Source organism: Ascaphus truei, chromosome 13 (genome assembly GCF_040206685.1).
Source record: "Ascaphus truei isolate aAscTru1 chromosome 13, aAscTru1.hap1, whole genome shotgun sequence".
In the NCBI taxonomy this organism is placed as follows: domain Eukaryota; kingdom Metazoa; phylum Chordata; class Amphibia; order Anura; family Ascaphidae; genus Ascaphus; species Ascaphus truei.
The window spans coordinates 15,610,931-15,626,179 of NC_134495.1; the positions used below are offsets into that span (position 1 = coordinate 15,610,931).

Below are 15,249 nucleotides of genomic sequence, written 5' to 3' on the forward strand. Positions count from 1 at the left end.
CTGCGAGCTTCCCTTATAAGGCAGTGGGGAGGAACTCCACTTGCTGACTTTCATGGTGCAGGTGGTTGAGTTTGGAGGAATGTTCCGCGAGACTCTGTCCCAACAGTGAAAATACGTACGCTCAATAAGTTATGCCGTTTTTAAGGCGTGCAATTTATTGTAGCCATATATCAGTGTAAGGATCGCTAACAATGGTCTCTGAGGGAATAGAAACTTTGATCTACGGCTAGAATAAATTGCAGTGATTGCCTATATTCTGGGCTATTAACATCTCTGTGAGTGAACTATGTAACGTATACTGAGCTCTGACTTAGAGTGAATTACTAACTGTGACTCATTGAAGACTCTTGGTCCAGCAAGGTCAGTCTGTGAGCACCTGCACCATTTTGCTGGCACAAAGAAAGCGGTAGCTGTGGCGCTCTTAGGGACCTCAGCTTTTGGGCCATACACACTTGTGTGTGTCCCCGGAATAAATAACTTGTCTGCACAGATCAGAGTAACATCCATCTATTGTCATCATTATTATTAAACCTTTTCATTACCGGCAAATGATGTAGGCAAAGTTTAACCCATTGGCTGCCAGTGGGGCATGCAGTGCATTGCTCAGCAATGCGTGACTGGCCCTTCTAGCAGTGAAGGTGTTAACAGTGTAAACATACATTCTGACCCCTCCAGCTCTAAAGGGGTTCAATAGATGCATGATACAAAGTTGGGGTTAAAGGAGCAGTTCGATCAACTTGATTTCACCCCCCTCTCCCTTTATTTTGGAGCTACGGGGAGCCCCTTATTCCTGGGATACCGCGGAAGGAAGCGCCGGTAAGGTGTGCTAATAGGAAGCCGCAACACCACTAGTTACAGCTTCCTATTGTCCCTCGTGACACGGGTGATTTAAATAAAGGGAAGTACCATTGCTACCCTTCCCGGTAAGTCTCTCGGGGGGAACCAGAGATGGAACGAACGCGATTGCGTTCCAGGGACCCCCTGCTTCCTTATCCTTGTATACAAAAGAAGGGCAGAGGGGGGACGGCTGCTTTAAAACTATTGAATTTACTGGTAAGTGAACCTCTTTCCTGCAGAGCTTGCAATCCAAGATGTAGGAGTGTCTAAAGCCATGGTGGTCAACTGCAGTACCAACAGATCTGGGTTTTTAGGATATCCCTGCTTCAGCACAGGTGGATCAGCCTTCCACTGCACCACCTGCGCTGAAGCAGGGATATCCTGAAGACCTGACTTGTTGGTAGCTCTTGAGGACTGGAGTTGGCCGCCCCTGGTCTAAAGTATCTCACTGCACTGCATGCAATCTGCTAATAGCCATTGCAATAACAAAGACCCCAGGGGGTTTTCATTTGATTATTGGCCTGCAAAGCTCTGGATGACATCTGTACAGCAGAATATGAGAGCAGGACAAAGTATATAAATAAATATAAACATGCTTACACGCAACAGTCAGGCATTTCCTCCACTAACTGTTGTCATAGAACAAGCAGTGTACAGTAATTGGTTGTAATTGGGGTATATTATGTCAGCAGAACATTCCCTGGGGTTTTAACATCGAGCCCTGTGCAGAGTCCAAAATTATGCACATCAGAAAAGCAGTGTGTGCAAGAGAGGGCTGCAATGCTTGCATCCCCCAGGGAGGGTCCTTTAATTTTTCCTATTGCTCCTGTAGTTGCTAGGCAGCTGACACTTAAACTGTGTGTGAATGCTGTTTCTGATCAGGGCATCTTTCCATACACACATGTAGCTTTCTCTCGTCCTCTTTTAGTGCTGGAATCTGCAGACAATTGCTGTCTATGTTACAGGAGCTGAGAGGGTTACAAAAAATGTCATATATATATATATATATATATATATATATATACAGTGTTCGACAAACCTATACATTTACTCGCCCCGGGCGAGTGGATTTAACCCCCGGGCGAGTAAATATTGGCCCAAGCAGCACACGTTTGGTACTAGGTGGCGAGTAGATTTTTTGGTGATTTGTCAACCACTTTATATATATATATTGTATATGTTAAACCCTTTTCCTTTGCCTCATTTGAGAAACATCTGTTTATCATTTAAAAGAAAAACACATTGTGATGATACCAAAAGCCCTTGTTATGTGTTTTTATGAATATTCAATCATAGGTTTCTGAGTGCATTTGTTCTTTTCCAAGGCCCCCCAAAAAATATGGCCGTCATACTCCTAGTCTTTGCAGGCAATCGCCCCCCCCCCCCCAAAAAGGATGTTTTCTTTTTGTTTTTTTACGACCGCTTTAACTTGCATTGAAGTCTATATATTTGATTAGAATCTTCTTTAACCAGTAACACGGCATTGCTAGCCCGTATGGCGCACAAGGGGTTAAGAGACTGGTGCTCTAAAAAAAAAAGGGAGTTTGGGATATTCCAGGTAATCCCTGTTAATACCCTTCTGCACTGGAGTCCCTAAGCTTTCCATTGGATGCAGGATAAAAAGAAAGCTCAATGGCAACCCACATTCGCAATGGATTGGTACTTCCTAGTAGGCCGTAGATGACCTCTTGAGATACCTGCTTAGGGGGTTGGGGGAAAAAAAACGGTGAGGTGCAGAATAGGGACGGGCTGGTAGGAGCAGCCGGGTGGCCTGTATACAGTAGATGCACAGCCCAGACCACAGCTGGGCATGTCAAGGAGAGCTGGAAACTAAAGGAGAAAAGCCATCTTGTCAGAGAGAGAGAGAGAGAGCGAGGAAAGGGGGAGGAAACACTGGTAGACTATTTCATAGGCTCCAGCAGATGCTGCATGTTTGATGATGCTTCTTTCACTGGCTGCCGGCAGTCATGAATCATTGTGAGCTCAATACAAGCATCTCTAGCACACCAATGCTGCTGCTGCTGCTGCTGCTGCTGCTGCCACCTCTGTCTGCCAGGTTGTAAAGGGACACGGCACACTGCAGCTGTCCCTGCGTCTCCGGAAGAGAACGTCCAGTGCAAGGTAGGGCGGCATTTACCCAACACATTGCTTCACCTGTCTCCTGGCTGCTACCCCATTGACGATGTGGGGGTCCGCGAGAGCAGAAAGTTACCATCTGGGAGGGATTGCAGGTATAGTTGTATACACCATGAGGCAGCAATGGAGATTAACGTCTCGCTGGGGTTTCATAGCCAAGACTTCTATTGCAGATGCATTTGCAGGGCTCTCTAGCAGTGAATGGGTTAATGTGGCCCCACTCCCTTCAGGCCTTTAACACTTTGGAGGGTGGGAAGGGGGCCATTCATCAAGAAGCAGTTGGGGACCAAGAGCTTAATTCATGTTATTTATACCCATTTTGCTTCTACTTCTTAGTATGGTAAAGATTAAAGGGGGATCACCACCCCTCCTTTATTACTTATTTTTACCCCAGCCCCCAGATTTATGGGATTCCCACCAATGTGCCACGTAAATGCAAGGGTGGAAGGGTCAGGTAAGGGACTGCCCTTTGAAGTGGGTGAGCTGGGTTTGCTTCCTGGTATGAGCTCCGTGTGACCTTGGACATTTCACTCTATCTGTCTGTATCCTTGGGATTTGGAGCAAAGATGCGATAGGCTCTGTGTAAGAATTAAATAACAATTATTGTAATTAACCTCAATAGCAAACGGGAACATTTTCATGTCTGCACAACTCCTTGATTAATGACTCCAATTTGCATAATTCTAGGACTAATAGATTTGGGCCAAATTCTTTAATGCAATGGGGGACTCATTTTCTTTAACCTCTTCAATGCCACTTTTTTTTTCCATTTGTGACACCATTTTGTCATTACCGTGCCCGGCATTTAGAAGCTGTTCAGATTGCAATAATGCACTTTAGAGATCATTTGATAGCAGCCAGGCTCTTGCATTGCCCACAATGTTGATAAAAGCTTAGGTGTTTAAAAGTTTTATATTTTCATGCATTTAAAAAATATATATATATATAAATTAAATGTGCCATTATCGCAGCTGCCATGTAGTTATTTAACAGTGTTTCAGGCCAGTCCAGCATTGAATGAGTGAAGCCAGAGAAAAAGCCATTGGATTTGTTGTCTTGTATTCTATATATACGATAGTATGAAGGAAAGAAAGGAAGGCAGGAGATGTGCATAATTAGTTTTGCATCATGCTGCAGCGTCTGCCACTACATCTCTGGTTTAACATTATATTTTGCATCTGTCTGCCTTTTTGGCATGAATGGTGAACAGCTGGAATTTGCCCAGTATGCACCAGTGAGATTTTGCAGAGGGAATGAGTTTTAACACTGTGCCAAGGCAAACTGCAGCGTCTCAAAATGCTTTTTATGGCTCCATTTAAAGTTTAGACATAGATGCACATGTCCTATTTCTTTCGGACCTTTTTTTTTTAACCCCTTGAGTGCTAACCGGGTCAGCAATGTGTTGCTTTCCCCGTTAGCCCTGAAGGGGTTAATGATGACTGGGGTTTGTCTTGTCCCCTTTTTCAAATAATTAACCCAAACGTGATTACCATTGGCATACACGGTTTATTAATAAACGCAGAAACACACTTGACAAACAAGGCATTATGTGTCTGTATTCAAAACTAATGCTTTGGTTCCCAGTTAGAGCCACCAATATGTTAACCCTTTGCACTGCCACAGTGTTCTACAACACTGGTCCTCTACTGTGTACTAAAGCCCATGACTGATGGAGGTATATGCTGTGCTCCTCAAAACCTTAAATTAAGTTGTTTAAATATAGATTCTTTTCCCTTTACAAATTGACATTCATTTATATCCTGATCACGTGCTTAACAAAGAAACAATATCCTCATCCAGTTAACCAAACTTCTCTAAATTAGAGGAAAACAAGATGGTCTGTGTGCTCTATTTGCCCACACTTCTGTTCCATGATAAGCTATGGTGTTTTTCCAGATTTACCGATGCAGTGGGCATGTCTACCTCAGTATATTTGTATGCTGAAACCAGTTATTCCAAAGCATACCTGCTAGTTAATTGTCATCCCTCTAGGTCAGTGGTGGGCTACCAGAGGTCCTTTCATCGATAGGCCACTGGTAGCCCACCACTGACCTAAGGATGACAATCGACTGCAAGTTATTATTTGGAATGACTGGTTTTAGCGCAAATCCAAATATATCTTTGGTTGAGTTATGCTGATAGGGGTCCATACATCAACACACAAAGTTACCATTGGTACAAAGCAAGGTTTGCTAAAACCCGTGTCGGTGAAGAAGCTTGGCCGCCGTTTTTTATTCAAAGCAATGGGTACAAACACTGCAAAGATGCAGAACTTCATATATCTCATTACAACATGTACACCAGTTAATTCCTCTGTGTGGCATTCCTTCGAGCTGACATGCACTAGTCAAAATAGATCTTGAATCAGTGATGCTGAGAGGTGCGGGATTAAAAAAATAGATTCCTTGGTGGGGTGTTGTATGCCAAAATGTACTTCATACATAGTTACTTCAACATTTTAATTAGGGTATTTTTTCTTTGGTATGGGAGGAATGTAAATCTTGTCATATTAGGGTTGTCAGCACTTTACATGCTCCAGGTTTTTAGAAGTGAGAAATTTTAATACATTGACTGCTATATGTAAGAGTGCTAGAATAAATCATAGATGGGTAGCTGTCTGCAATCTGTTGCTAGACCCTCTAGCAATGAAGGTGTTAAAGCCGTAATGCCCTCTGCTTGATTTTGCTGGTCTGCTCGTACAGAACCACTCCTGTTTTACCAATATCCTACGGTTGGTTCAGGAAATATTTACTTCCAATTTACTGTCAGTTTTGGGAGCTTAAAATGGCCACTCTGAGGGAGCTGCCTGCAGGCCAATCAGTACAGTAACTGTGACATTCCCTATGAGGTCGCTGATCCTGATTGGCTCGCCGGCAGGAAGCTGCTCAGCCACCATCTTGGAAATGTTCAGAACCTCTACACCTAAATTATGAAATCTCTCTGGAGGAATAAGTCAGGCTTGTGACACACAAACATCATTTATTAATTTGAATTCTCCATTGTTTGCGCAAAGATTTTAATCGGCTCAGACCATTGTCAAGGAGTCTGTTAGTTTTGTCAAAAGAGAAAATAAATTAATTCTCCCCCAGCTCATTGAGGCGTTTAACTTAATTTAATTTCAATTCAGACTGAAATATTGTCATATTGAAAACAACACTGTGGTTCAGGACTTGTTGGCTACAACAGGGACATGAAAAGCATTGTAAGGGCAGCAGCAGGGGTCATACAGGAAGTGTTTCAAACCTTCTATGCAATACCGGGGGTCTGATTTGTAGGATCAATGTGTACAAAGTATCTTCTTCTTTCGTCCCATAAGAGACAGTCACCACCAAGATAATTTTAAGCTTTATAACTTCCTCACACTTCCAGACCAGAGGTAGCCCGCGTTAACTGTCAGAGCGACGGCGCGTCCGCTGAGAACAAAAGGCCTTACCTCAATGAGGTCAGCCATAGTGCGCGCGTGCACAAGCGCGACCGATTTTTTTCGCGCGACAAAATCTTTTGATTTTGTCGCGCGACGGCCGGGTCACGTGCGTCGGTTCAGCCAATAAGGGCGGACCGCTCATGTGACGTCCCAGGCACGCCCCCAAACATTGAATTGGCGCTGCTCTTGGTCACGTCTCCTCTTCCAGACCCCACAGGCCACGGATCACCTGTGCTGCAGGCGCGCGTGACGTCACGAGCTCGGTCGCGCGCCTACTATGTACAAAGCCTTAGATGGAAGAGCAGGAGGCCTGTTTCCAAGCAGCACCCAGCTAGGTTTTTTTTTTTTTTTTTTTGTGTGCCCATTACAACCTCCAAGATTAAACTTTACATGTTTCCCGAGAACTCTAATGTTCTTCCGTTCCTAACAGCTTATGCAATACTAGGAAAGTAATCAGGTGTAAAGTGGGACCATAGTTTTATTGCCGCGTGACAAAGCAGTGTAAGTGTAACTACAGAAGGTTCATCACACAGCAATTAAATTAAGCAGCATAGGAGCTCCGAGGCATATGAATAATACTAATTCTTATAATGCAAACAGTTAACCCCTTCACGTCCAGAAATGGAGCGCAGCTCTCATTTTAGACTGGTACGTTTGGTGATGAGCAATGGGAAATTCAGCAAAAGTTAACCAATAAAAGTCCATGGGCTAGGATTGTTTTTTTTTCTCATTAAAACGGGATCGTGCAGATCAAGGGGACAGTCTCCCAGAAACTCACATTGACGTCAGTGGGAGTTTGCATGCGACAGTGCCCCATTTGGCACCATCACAGTTTAATGAGCCCCCCACCCCCCAATGCTTCTATTTAATAGGCTGTGAAGCAGCTTCCCTGTGATGAGGAAAGATTTTAGTCTGATTTAATTTAAATACAGCTGATCTCTTATCCAGTATAGGGAAAGCGTCTTCACTGGGTATTCAATATGAACCACTAGTATCACTGGGAGCTGACCAAGGTACTGAAGTAAAAGGCCCTGCTTTGTGCTGGCATGGTAGTAAACTGGAAACTGTCCCTTTCACCACGAACTCCTAACATGGGAGAATAACATGCAGCATTTCCCGCTCCCTTCTGTGGGACTTTCACAGGGGGTTTCACGAAGGGGGATTGGCGTTAACTTGAAAGGCAGGTAACACCCATTTAAGCTCAATATCCATTGTGGTGAGTTTCCGTGTTGGGGTTAGAAATAAGGGAGGTTCTTCATTCTCTTTGTAGAAGATGCTGTATACTGTGTGATTGGATGGTTGTAGTTACATTAGTAATGCACCACAGTGTAGCATACATATTGTTTTGGAGACATCTCTTAACTCATGTGTGGATCGGATCAGAATCTGTTGTGTGAAGATATCAGTAGTGAAGTAGTCTTGGACATTGGTGGGCAACACCAGTCCTCAAGGGCCACCAACCGGTCAGTTTTTCAGGATATCCCTGCGTCAGCACAGGTGGCTCAGTCTTTCACTGCCCCACCAGTGCTGAAGCAGGGATATCCTGAAAACCTGACCTGTTGATGGCCCTTGAGAAATGGAGTTGCCCACTCCCTGTTTTAGGAGAAAGATGAATTGGTAGATTTGTGTGCATGTGATATCATTTTGGGGCCAACATATTAATGCTGGAGACCTTAACAGCACATGTACAGTAAGACAACACACATGAAACATGTCAATGCTACTTCATTGAAAGTGAGGTCATCACGTATGGCTCTTTGCCTTTTTTCTATACTAAATGGTTTATTTTGTGAAGGAACCAGCGACGATGCCAGCCGATAAGGAAGCAGACGAGCATTAAAGTACATGTCTCCAAGAAATCCATTGTCCGTGGTAGTCGTCATAAAGTGTCAGATCTTCCGCAGACAGACTGGATGAATTGTTAAAAGCACTAACCACCAATTCTATAAGGCCCATTACCAGCATGGACTACACAGCATGGCTTGTGTTCTCCACCTATTTATGTGACTATTTCACAGTAGGGGAGTACATGTCATTTTCAGTCTCCCTAGTCTTTAGGTGAGCCTTGGTGGGGCCATCATCAATCTCCAAGGGTAGTTGTTTGCAGTAAATATGCCAAGACACCAATTACAATAGGCATCTTCTAATTTCAGTTCTGTATAAGTCACAGGTGTGGGAAGTGGTTACAGTGGTTATTTTATTAATATGTCTGTGTTCCCCATCTCTTTTTATTTGCTATCTAATGAAATGCATCAAACCAGCCTAGTCTGCCTACAAAACGGTATCAAAAAGGTTTTGGGATGTGAAACAGACGAGAATGGATGGAATAAGTGATCCGCTGCATGGTAATAATACAGTGTGCTGGATTTAAAGACAGTTTTATCTTCCTGTCCTTATCCCTAGAATAACCTAATAGTAGTATCATCCTTCTATGTGTTCTCCCCTCTGCATACTGGCATGAAGGCCACCGTTATAGTAATGTGTGTCCTGCTAAGTAGCAGGCAGTGTGTGGACTTTTTTTTAATGGGATGGTGGACCTGTCTAATTTAATACAGCTGTGATCTCAGGAAGAAGGTCAAAAGCTTGGCTCAAATTCTGACTTCCAAAAAAACGCAGTGAATTGTCTAAGATTGCATCACAGAGGGGGCTGCATGAATGCACCTGAAATATATTTGTACATTTAAGTAATATAAGTTGTTTTTACCAAGTTGTTGTGTCAAGTCATGTGCCTTTGTAGGTTTATGCTGGTAAATTATTTATGATTTATCCGACAGACTGCTATTGCTGCTAATGTTCTCATGTTCTCCTTTGTCACCTTGGGCCTGTAACGGGACAGAGCGTTCCTGAGGCAGCATTACATTTTTGGCAGGGTTTCTTACATTTTGATATCAAGTAAAGAGTAAGCTAACATTGCTATCATCATCATAAACAACATGTCATGTCAGCGTGGAAAAATAGGGTTTATCTTTGGAAAACCCACTGCTGCCATATATAATAATCGGAGAATCTTTACAAAAAGCTCCTTATATTTGGAGAAAATATTGCTGAACTCTTCAAGGCTTTGCCAAAGAGGAGACAGTAGAGTGACGAGCAATTCTCTGCTCTGCCAGAACAGTTACTGGACCAGCAAAAAGACCCTCCAACGTAGCATACACATTATATATATATATATATATATATATATATATATATATATATATATATATATATATATATATATATAGTGTTCGACAAACCTATACATTTGCTCGCCCCGGGCGAGTGGATTTAACCCCTGGGCGAGTAAATATTGGCCGAAGCAGCACACGTTTGGTACTAGGTGGCGAGTAGATTTTTTGGTGATTTGTCAACCATTGTATATATATATAACTAAAGAAATGGCTCTCTGGAGCTAAACCCCATTAATTTCAGCTCTGTGGACCCTCTGCTTCCGGAGATGCCTCCAAATGAGATGCCAGTAGCAGCTGCCCTCGGCTGCCAGGGATCCTGTAATGGCCGCCGTATAAAGAGTTTGTGTCCTGTGGGCCAATAGGAAGCCGTGACATCATCGGTGCAGCTTCCTATTGGCCCATGTGATGCGGGAGCTTTAAACTTTAAAGCTGCAGTTCAAGCTGTCGTTTTAGAAAAAAAAAATATTCAATATGTGCATCAATACAATCTACACACTGACAAGTGATTAGCTAAGGTGCTGATCGATCCGTTCTCCTGTAATCGATCATTGAAGATTCTGCTAGGGGTTCACTAAATGCATCCTGGGTCCTCTTCTGCTGCACTGACAGCCAAAGTTCTGTGAGGAAGATCATGTGACCAGGAAGGCACTAGATTCAATTGGTTCACTGCTAGAGAGGGCAGGGCTCAAAAAGGTGATGCTGTTTCAGAAGGGGAAGGGGATGTGACTTTGTAAATGGTTGCTATAGGGACAAACATGCTTGTTACATTAGAATACATTAAACATTTCTTTTAAATAGTTTTTTATTTTTTTTTTTTTAAATGCTACAAGTATTTCCTCACAGTACACAAATGATTTATTAAAAAAAAAAAAACTAAATAAAACACGTAGGATATTGCTTGAACTGCAGCTTTAAAGCCCTGCTTGCTCAGCCGGAGTGGCTACCGGCACCTACTTTGGAGGGAAGTATCTCTTGAAGCAGGGGTCCCGGATCTTAAATTAATGGGGTTCGAATCTGGAGACCCTCTGCTTTGATCCTAAATTTAAAAAAATTACAAAAAAAAATTCCATGCCCCTTTAAGGATACTATATTTAGATTACTCTATGTTGTTGTTGTGTTTGTTGTGTTTGTTTTTAAATAAAAGTTGTATTCTGTGCATTTAAAACCTACAGCACTTGCAATCCAATTGAGTTTAGGGCCATTAACATTTCATCATGGGGGGTTGTCATGGCCAAAAAATCCTAGCTGGGTGGTGCTTGTTAAGAGCAGCCTATTCTTCCATCTAGAACTGGTCGGGAACACGTCGAGCTTACATTATCTGGGTGGTTTGTACCTTCCGCCACATGCTTATGGGAACTTCATATTCAGTTTTACAAATAATGTTTAGTGCGTTTAATGCAGGTCTCACACATATGTGATCTTTTGGCAATTATACAACTTGGATTTTACGGTGAGAGGAGATGTAGTTGTACGTGAATTATGTATCTCAATGTGGAGGAGAGAGGGTGGGTGGGTGTGTTTTGGTTGCAGGATTCTGTAGTTCTAAATGCTTTCCAGACTCCACAATCTATACCTTGAATAGGGGGGTTATTAAGCAAGCAGCAAAGATGAGGAGCGAGGAAGCCGTATGAACCCTAATTTAATGGGAGTTGCATACAGACTGGCGAGGGAAGTAAAAAAAAGCATAAAGTTTGTAACTGGTATAAATGACCCAGTGGCGGATTAAAATCCTCTGGGGACCCTAGGCACCAAGTCTTTGGGGGACTTTCCTCGTAGTTTGTAAGGTTTAAAAAAATACAAAACAAAAAAAAAAAAAAACATGGCATCATACTGAAAAACGTAATTTAAAAATAAAATATTATAACTTTTTTTAATGAAAAACAGGCTTATTATTCTATTTTATTTACAAGTTGTTAACATTTTAATTTATATTGGTTTTCAATCTAAAAATAAGCCATTAATACTGCTTTATTTTTAGAACATAACAAAGACCTGTAAAGTTGGAAAAGAAAAACTGGATTCCGAAAAACAAAAATTATATCGATTTTGTAAACTGAATGAAACGACAACAAATATAAAATCAAAGAAAATTAATATATATGGTATCATTCTGCATAAAGCTTACCTATATGAGGGTCTAAACGGAAATAAGTGACAGGGAGCGAGAGCCGTGTGGCCGCATGACAACATATGATGACGTGCCGGCTGCAGTATGTAAACAAACTGTTATAACCCTGTATCATACAGCAGGGCATCCACTAGCGGAAGCGAAACGCGTAACAGACTAGTAGTGTACGGACCAAATGACCTGCACCAGCTGAATGTGACTATATATGAGTTACTTACATGGGGGAGGGGTTAACCTTGGGGGGCCCTAACCTTGGCGCCCATAGCCGTGTGCCTATTGGGTCACCCGGCACTGAAATGACCCATAATGCAAGGATCTGGGTTGAGATATCAAACCCAGCTTAATTAATCTATATCTTGCAGTGCAATTCACAAGACCACAAGCATGTTGACACACACATCATGGGCATTGCCAAGCAACTATTTATATAAACTTGTATGTCTACCTTGTGCTTTATTTTGGTAAATGGATCCAACTCTCAGATAATTGGCCGTGGCAACAACATGCTCATTGTAATGTCTTCCCCAGTATTCCGTTTGAGACATTGCAAATTAATAAACGGTACAGTGTTGTTAACATTTTTCAAGCTGCTGCCATATGTTATTTAATTGGTCTACCCTTGCCGCTGTAGGAATTGGTTCTTCTGGCTGCCAGCGCCATGTCCCTAAAAATCAGTCTTCTCCCACACACCAGGCTCGACAGAGAGAACCGCGGCCAAATTGTCGAAAGAAGGGGAGTTTTCATTAGAATAAAACAAAACAGACTTTATTTCCAAATACCATGCAATGCCAGTTCCAATGCTTTGCAGTGTGCTGTAGTCTTCCTAGCGACAATAATTGAATGATTATTTGCATCTAAAGTTTGTGCCCCCTGACTTTTTTTGTCCATCTGTTTGGTTGCCCCAATGCATTTCCCTAGAATAAAGATGTACTCCGAACACAGATGTACAGATAGTGAACTGCGTAACCTGTGCTGGCTGAGACATCTGGAGACATGGGCTGACCTCAGCGTAGAGTTCAGAGAGGAGGCAGCAATTAGAAAACCTCATTCAGTTCCAGAATGTGCATGTTTCCTCTCAGTTGCACAAATGCTTACACTCTAGAGAATTGTAATTTAGTAAAAACTAAAGCATCATCATCGTGGGACCAAGGCATTTTTAAAGAGAGAACTATATTTAACAGTTGGATCACATTTTGCACTTCTGCCAGTTGTGATGAGCTGGATGGGTTGTGCATTTTGCATGTGCAGGATTCTTGCTAACGTTTTCAGTGCTGTAGGGTCCTTGCCATCTTTTAGTGAAGTTGCACAGTACAGTATGTTTAGCTTCTTTTTACTGGTCTAAAATGTACACATTGTTGCAGAAGAGCTTGTGGTCTGGACATGCAGAGACAGTCAATGAAATGCATTAGATATGTAAGTGCATAGGAGAGAGGGTCTGAATTAATTAGTGTGTTCAAGGTTATTGATATGCTTTATTAGTAAGTTGTGCTTTTATTAATAAGTTGGAAAGAGAGAGTGTTCCAGAGATCGGGGGCAGCCAGTTAAAAAGGTGAAGCAAATAGGACAGAAAGGGGACAGCCTTGAGCAGACTGCAATAAAAGTTGGTATAAAGGAGTATAAGGCCTTATGCTCCCTATCACTTATTATTTCTTGCTATTAAGTGAATAGGCAGTGAGATGTCTTCCAGCGGGACGACACATTATGGAATAGTACATATGGTATGGGCCTCGTTGGTTTAACTCCATATACTGTGAAGTGGTCGAAAATCCTTATTGAAGTCAATGGGGCTTTGAACCGATCAGCCGCTTTGCAGTATATTGAATTAGTCCCTTATTCTATAAAGTGTCCGATCTATCTCTACCTCACGGAAAGGCCCATTGTCTTCAATGAGCCTTTGCTTTTTGCGAGGTAGCGCCTGATCAGCGCTTTCTTTCTTTTATATAATAAGGCCCTTCGTCTCGTCCCAGACGTTCCAGCTGGCAACTCAATGCTGGGGAAAGGTTTCACGAGCAGCAAAGCACTGGTAGAGATCTCCTCACCATGCCTGTATACGCAGGAAGTCAATGCCATGTTATCAGAGAGACGAGCAGACAATTTGCCTCTGAGTAATTGTCAAAACCATGCTTGTAATATCAAAGAATAACCAAACAAAGGAGATTGGTATAGCACACACACTTTCCCAATAACAAATATACCATCAAATGTATGTAATAATCCCCAAAAATAGGAAGATCGATCTTTTTGTTTCAATCCTTTTTATTGAAGAATCAGAGACATACAAGTTATTACAGTGAATTATAAATGTCATAATCAACTTAGAAATTACATTACTTCAATGTCATGTAAGTCTAATCAACTCCTAATTGGGGTTTCCCATTTATCGATTCGATCTCAGCAATTGGTAGTCTCTGAAAAGGTTATATAAGAGAAGATAGAGATAGAGAAAATAACACACACAGGGGGTCGGGATAAGTAGGGGGGGGAAGTGGGTAAAGGGGGTCCGCACACAGGGAAAGAGACATATGGGGAGAGGAAGAGAAAGGAGGGGGCCCTCATGGTCCCCAGCCCTCCCAACCCCCCCGTCAAAAAGATATCTTCTAAAGAATGTATTTGTTGGTTTACACACAGTCTGCATTTTCCTACACAGGTTTAAAATAGCAGTAGGTGTCATTCTTTAACCGAACTATGCAGTTCATATTATCAGAGGTTTGGTTTTCTTGGTATATTTTGCTTTTTTCCCCCTCGTACGTTTTTGCAGTATTTAAAAAAAAAATTAGCCTCCAGATATCAGCTGCTTACTTAACTTTTTCTCAGGAGTGTGTAATCCAAAGATAAAGGGAACAATACACTGCAACAACATATTGGTCATCATGTGTGGTAAAAAAAAAAACAAAAGTTAGATTTGTGATTAAAAATCTACCCGTAAAGGCCCTGTTCAGTACAATATATTAGATCTACAATAATGCAATGGATTCTTTTAACATGTTGCAAGTAAAAATAACGTTTGTGGCGCGTGAGTTTATCGAAGTTTATCTTTGGCTTGCGGATTTCCAATTCAAAAAACTACTGGTGGTTGGCACCCCGCCCCAAAAACACCGCTCTTCCCGTTTCTTAGGTGTTAGAAGCACAGAACGTGGAGGCAGTTAAGAATCGCGTGCCCCCCCCCCTGCATCTGCCCATTTTCCCATCTGCTGAAAAACCTCAAACCCGGCGGGATCCTTGAGGCTCTCTTTCATATTTAGGACCTAGCCTTATGTCTACCCCAAGCATGTTTCAGTTCGCTTACTGTATTAACCCCTACCACGTCTGTTAAGAGCCTATTCCACAAATCCGCCACCCTTTCTGTGAAGTACTTGGCCACGTCTCCCCTTGGCCTGCCCCCCTCCCACTTCAGAGAAGGACCTCTTGCTCTAGCGCTCCTCTTTCTTAGGACTATGCTTCCTTCCTGCAGTTTGTTGTTACTTTTTTATACATTTGAATGTTTCAGCCTTATCCCCCTCTTCCCTTCTATTCTCCGCAGTATACATATTACGGTCTTTTAGTATTTCCTGATG

At 42.3% G+C, this 15,249-nt stretch overlaps 1 protein-coding gene across 32 annotated transcripts in view; it reads left to right on the plus strand.

Annotated features, from left to right (window-relative positions):
• RIMBP2 (RIMS binding protein 2) overlaps positions 1-15,249 on the plus strand; it is a 175,322-nt gene that overhangs the window by 37,107 nt on the left and 122,966 nt on the right. Inside the window, exon 1 of one of the 32 annotated variants that reach the window (XM_075568683.1) lies at positions 2,838-2,958. The exons of the other annotated variants lie outside the window; for them this stretch is intronic. The gene's annotated coding sequence lies outside the window, so the exon portion shown is untranslated. Of the gene's footprint in view, positions 1-2,837; positions 2,959-15,249 lie in introns of those variants that run through there. 32 annotated transcript variants of the gene reach the window in all.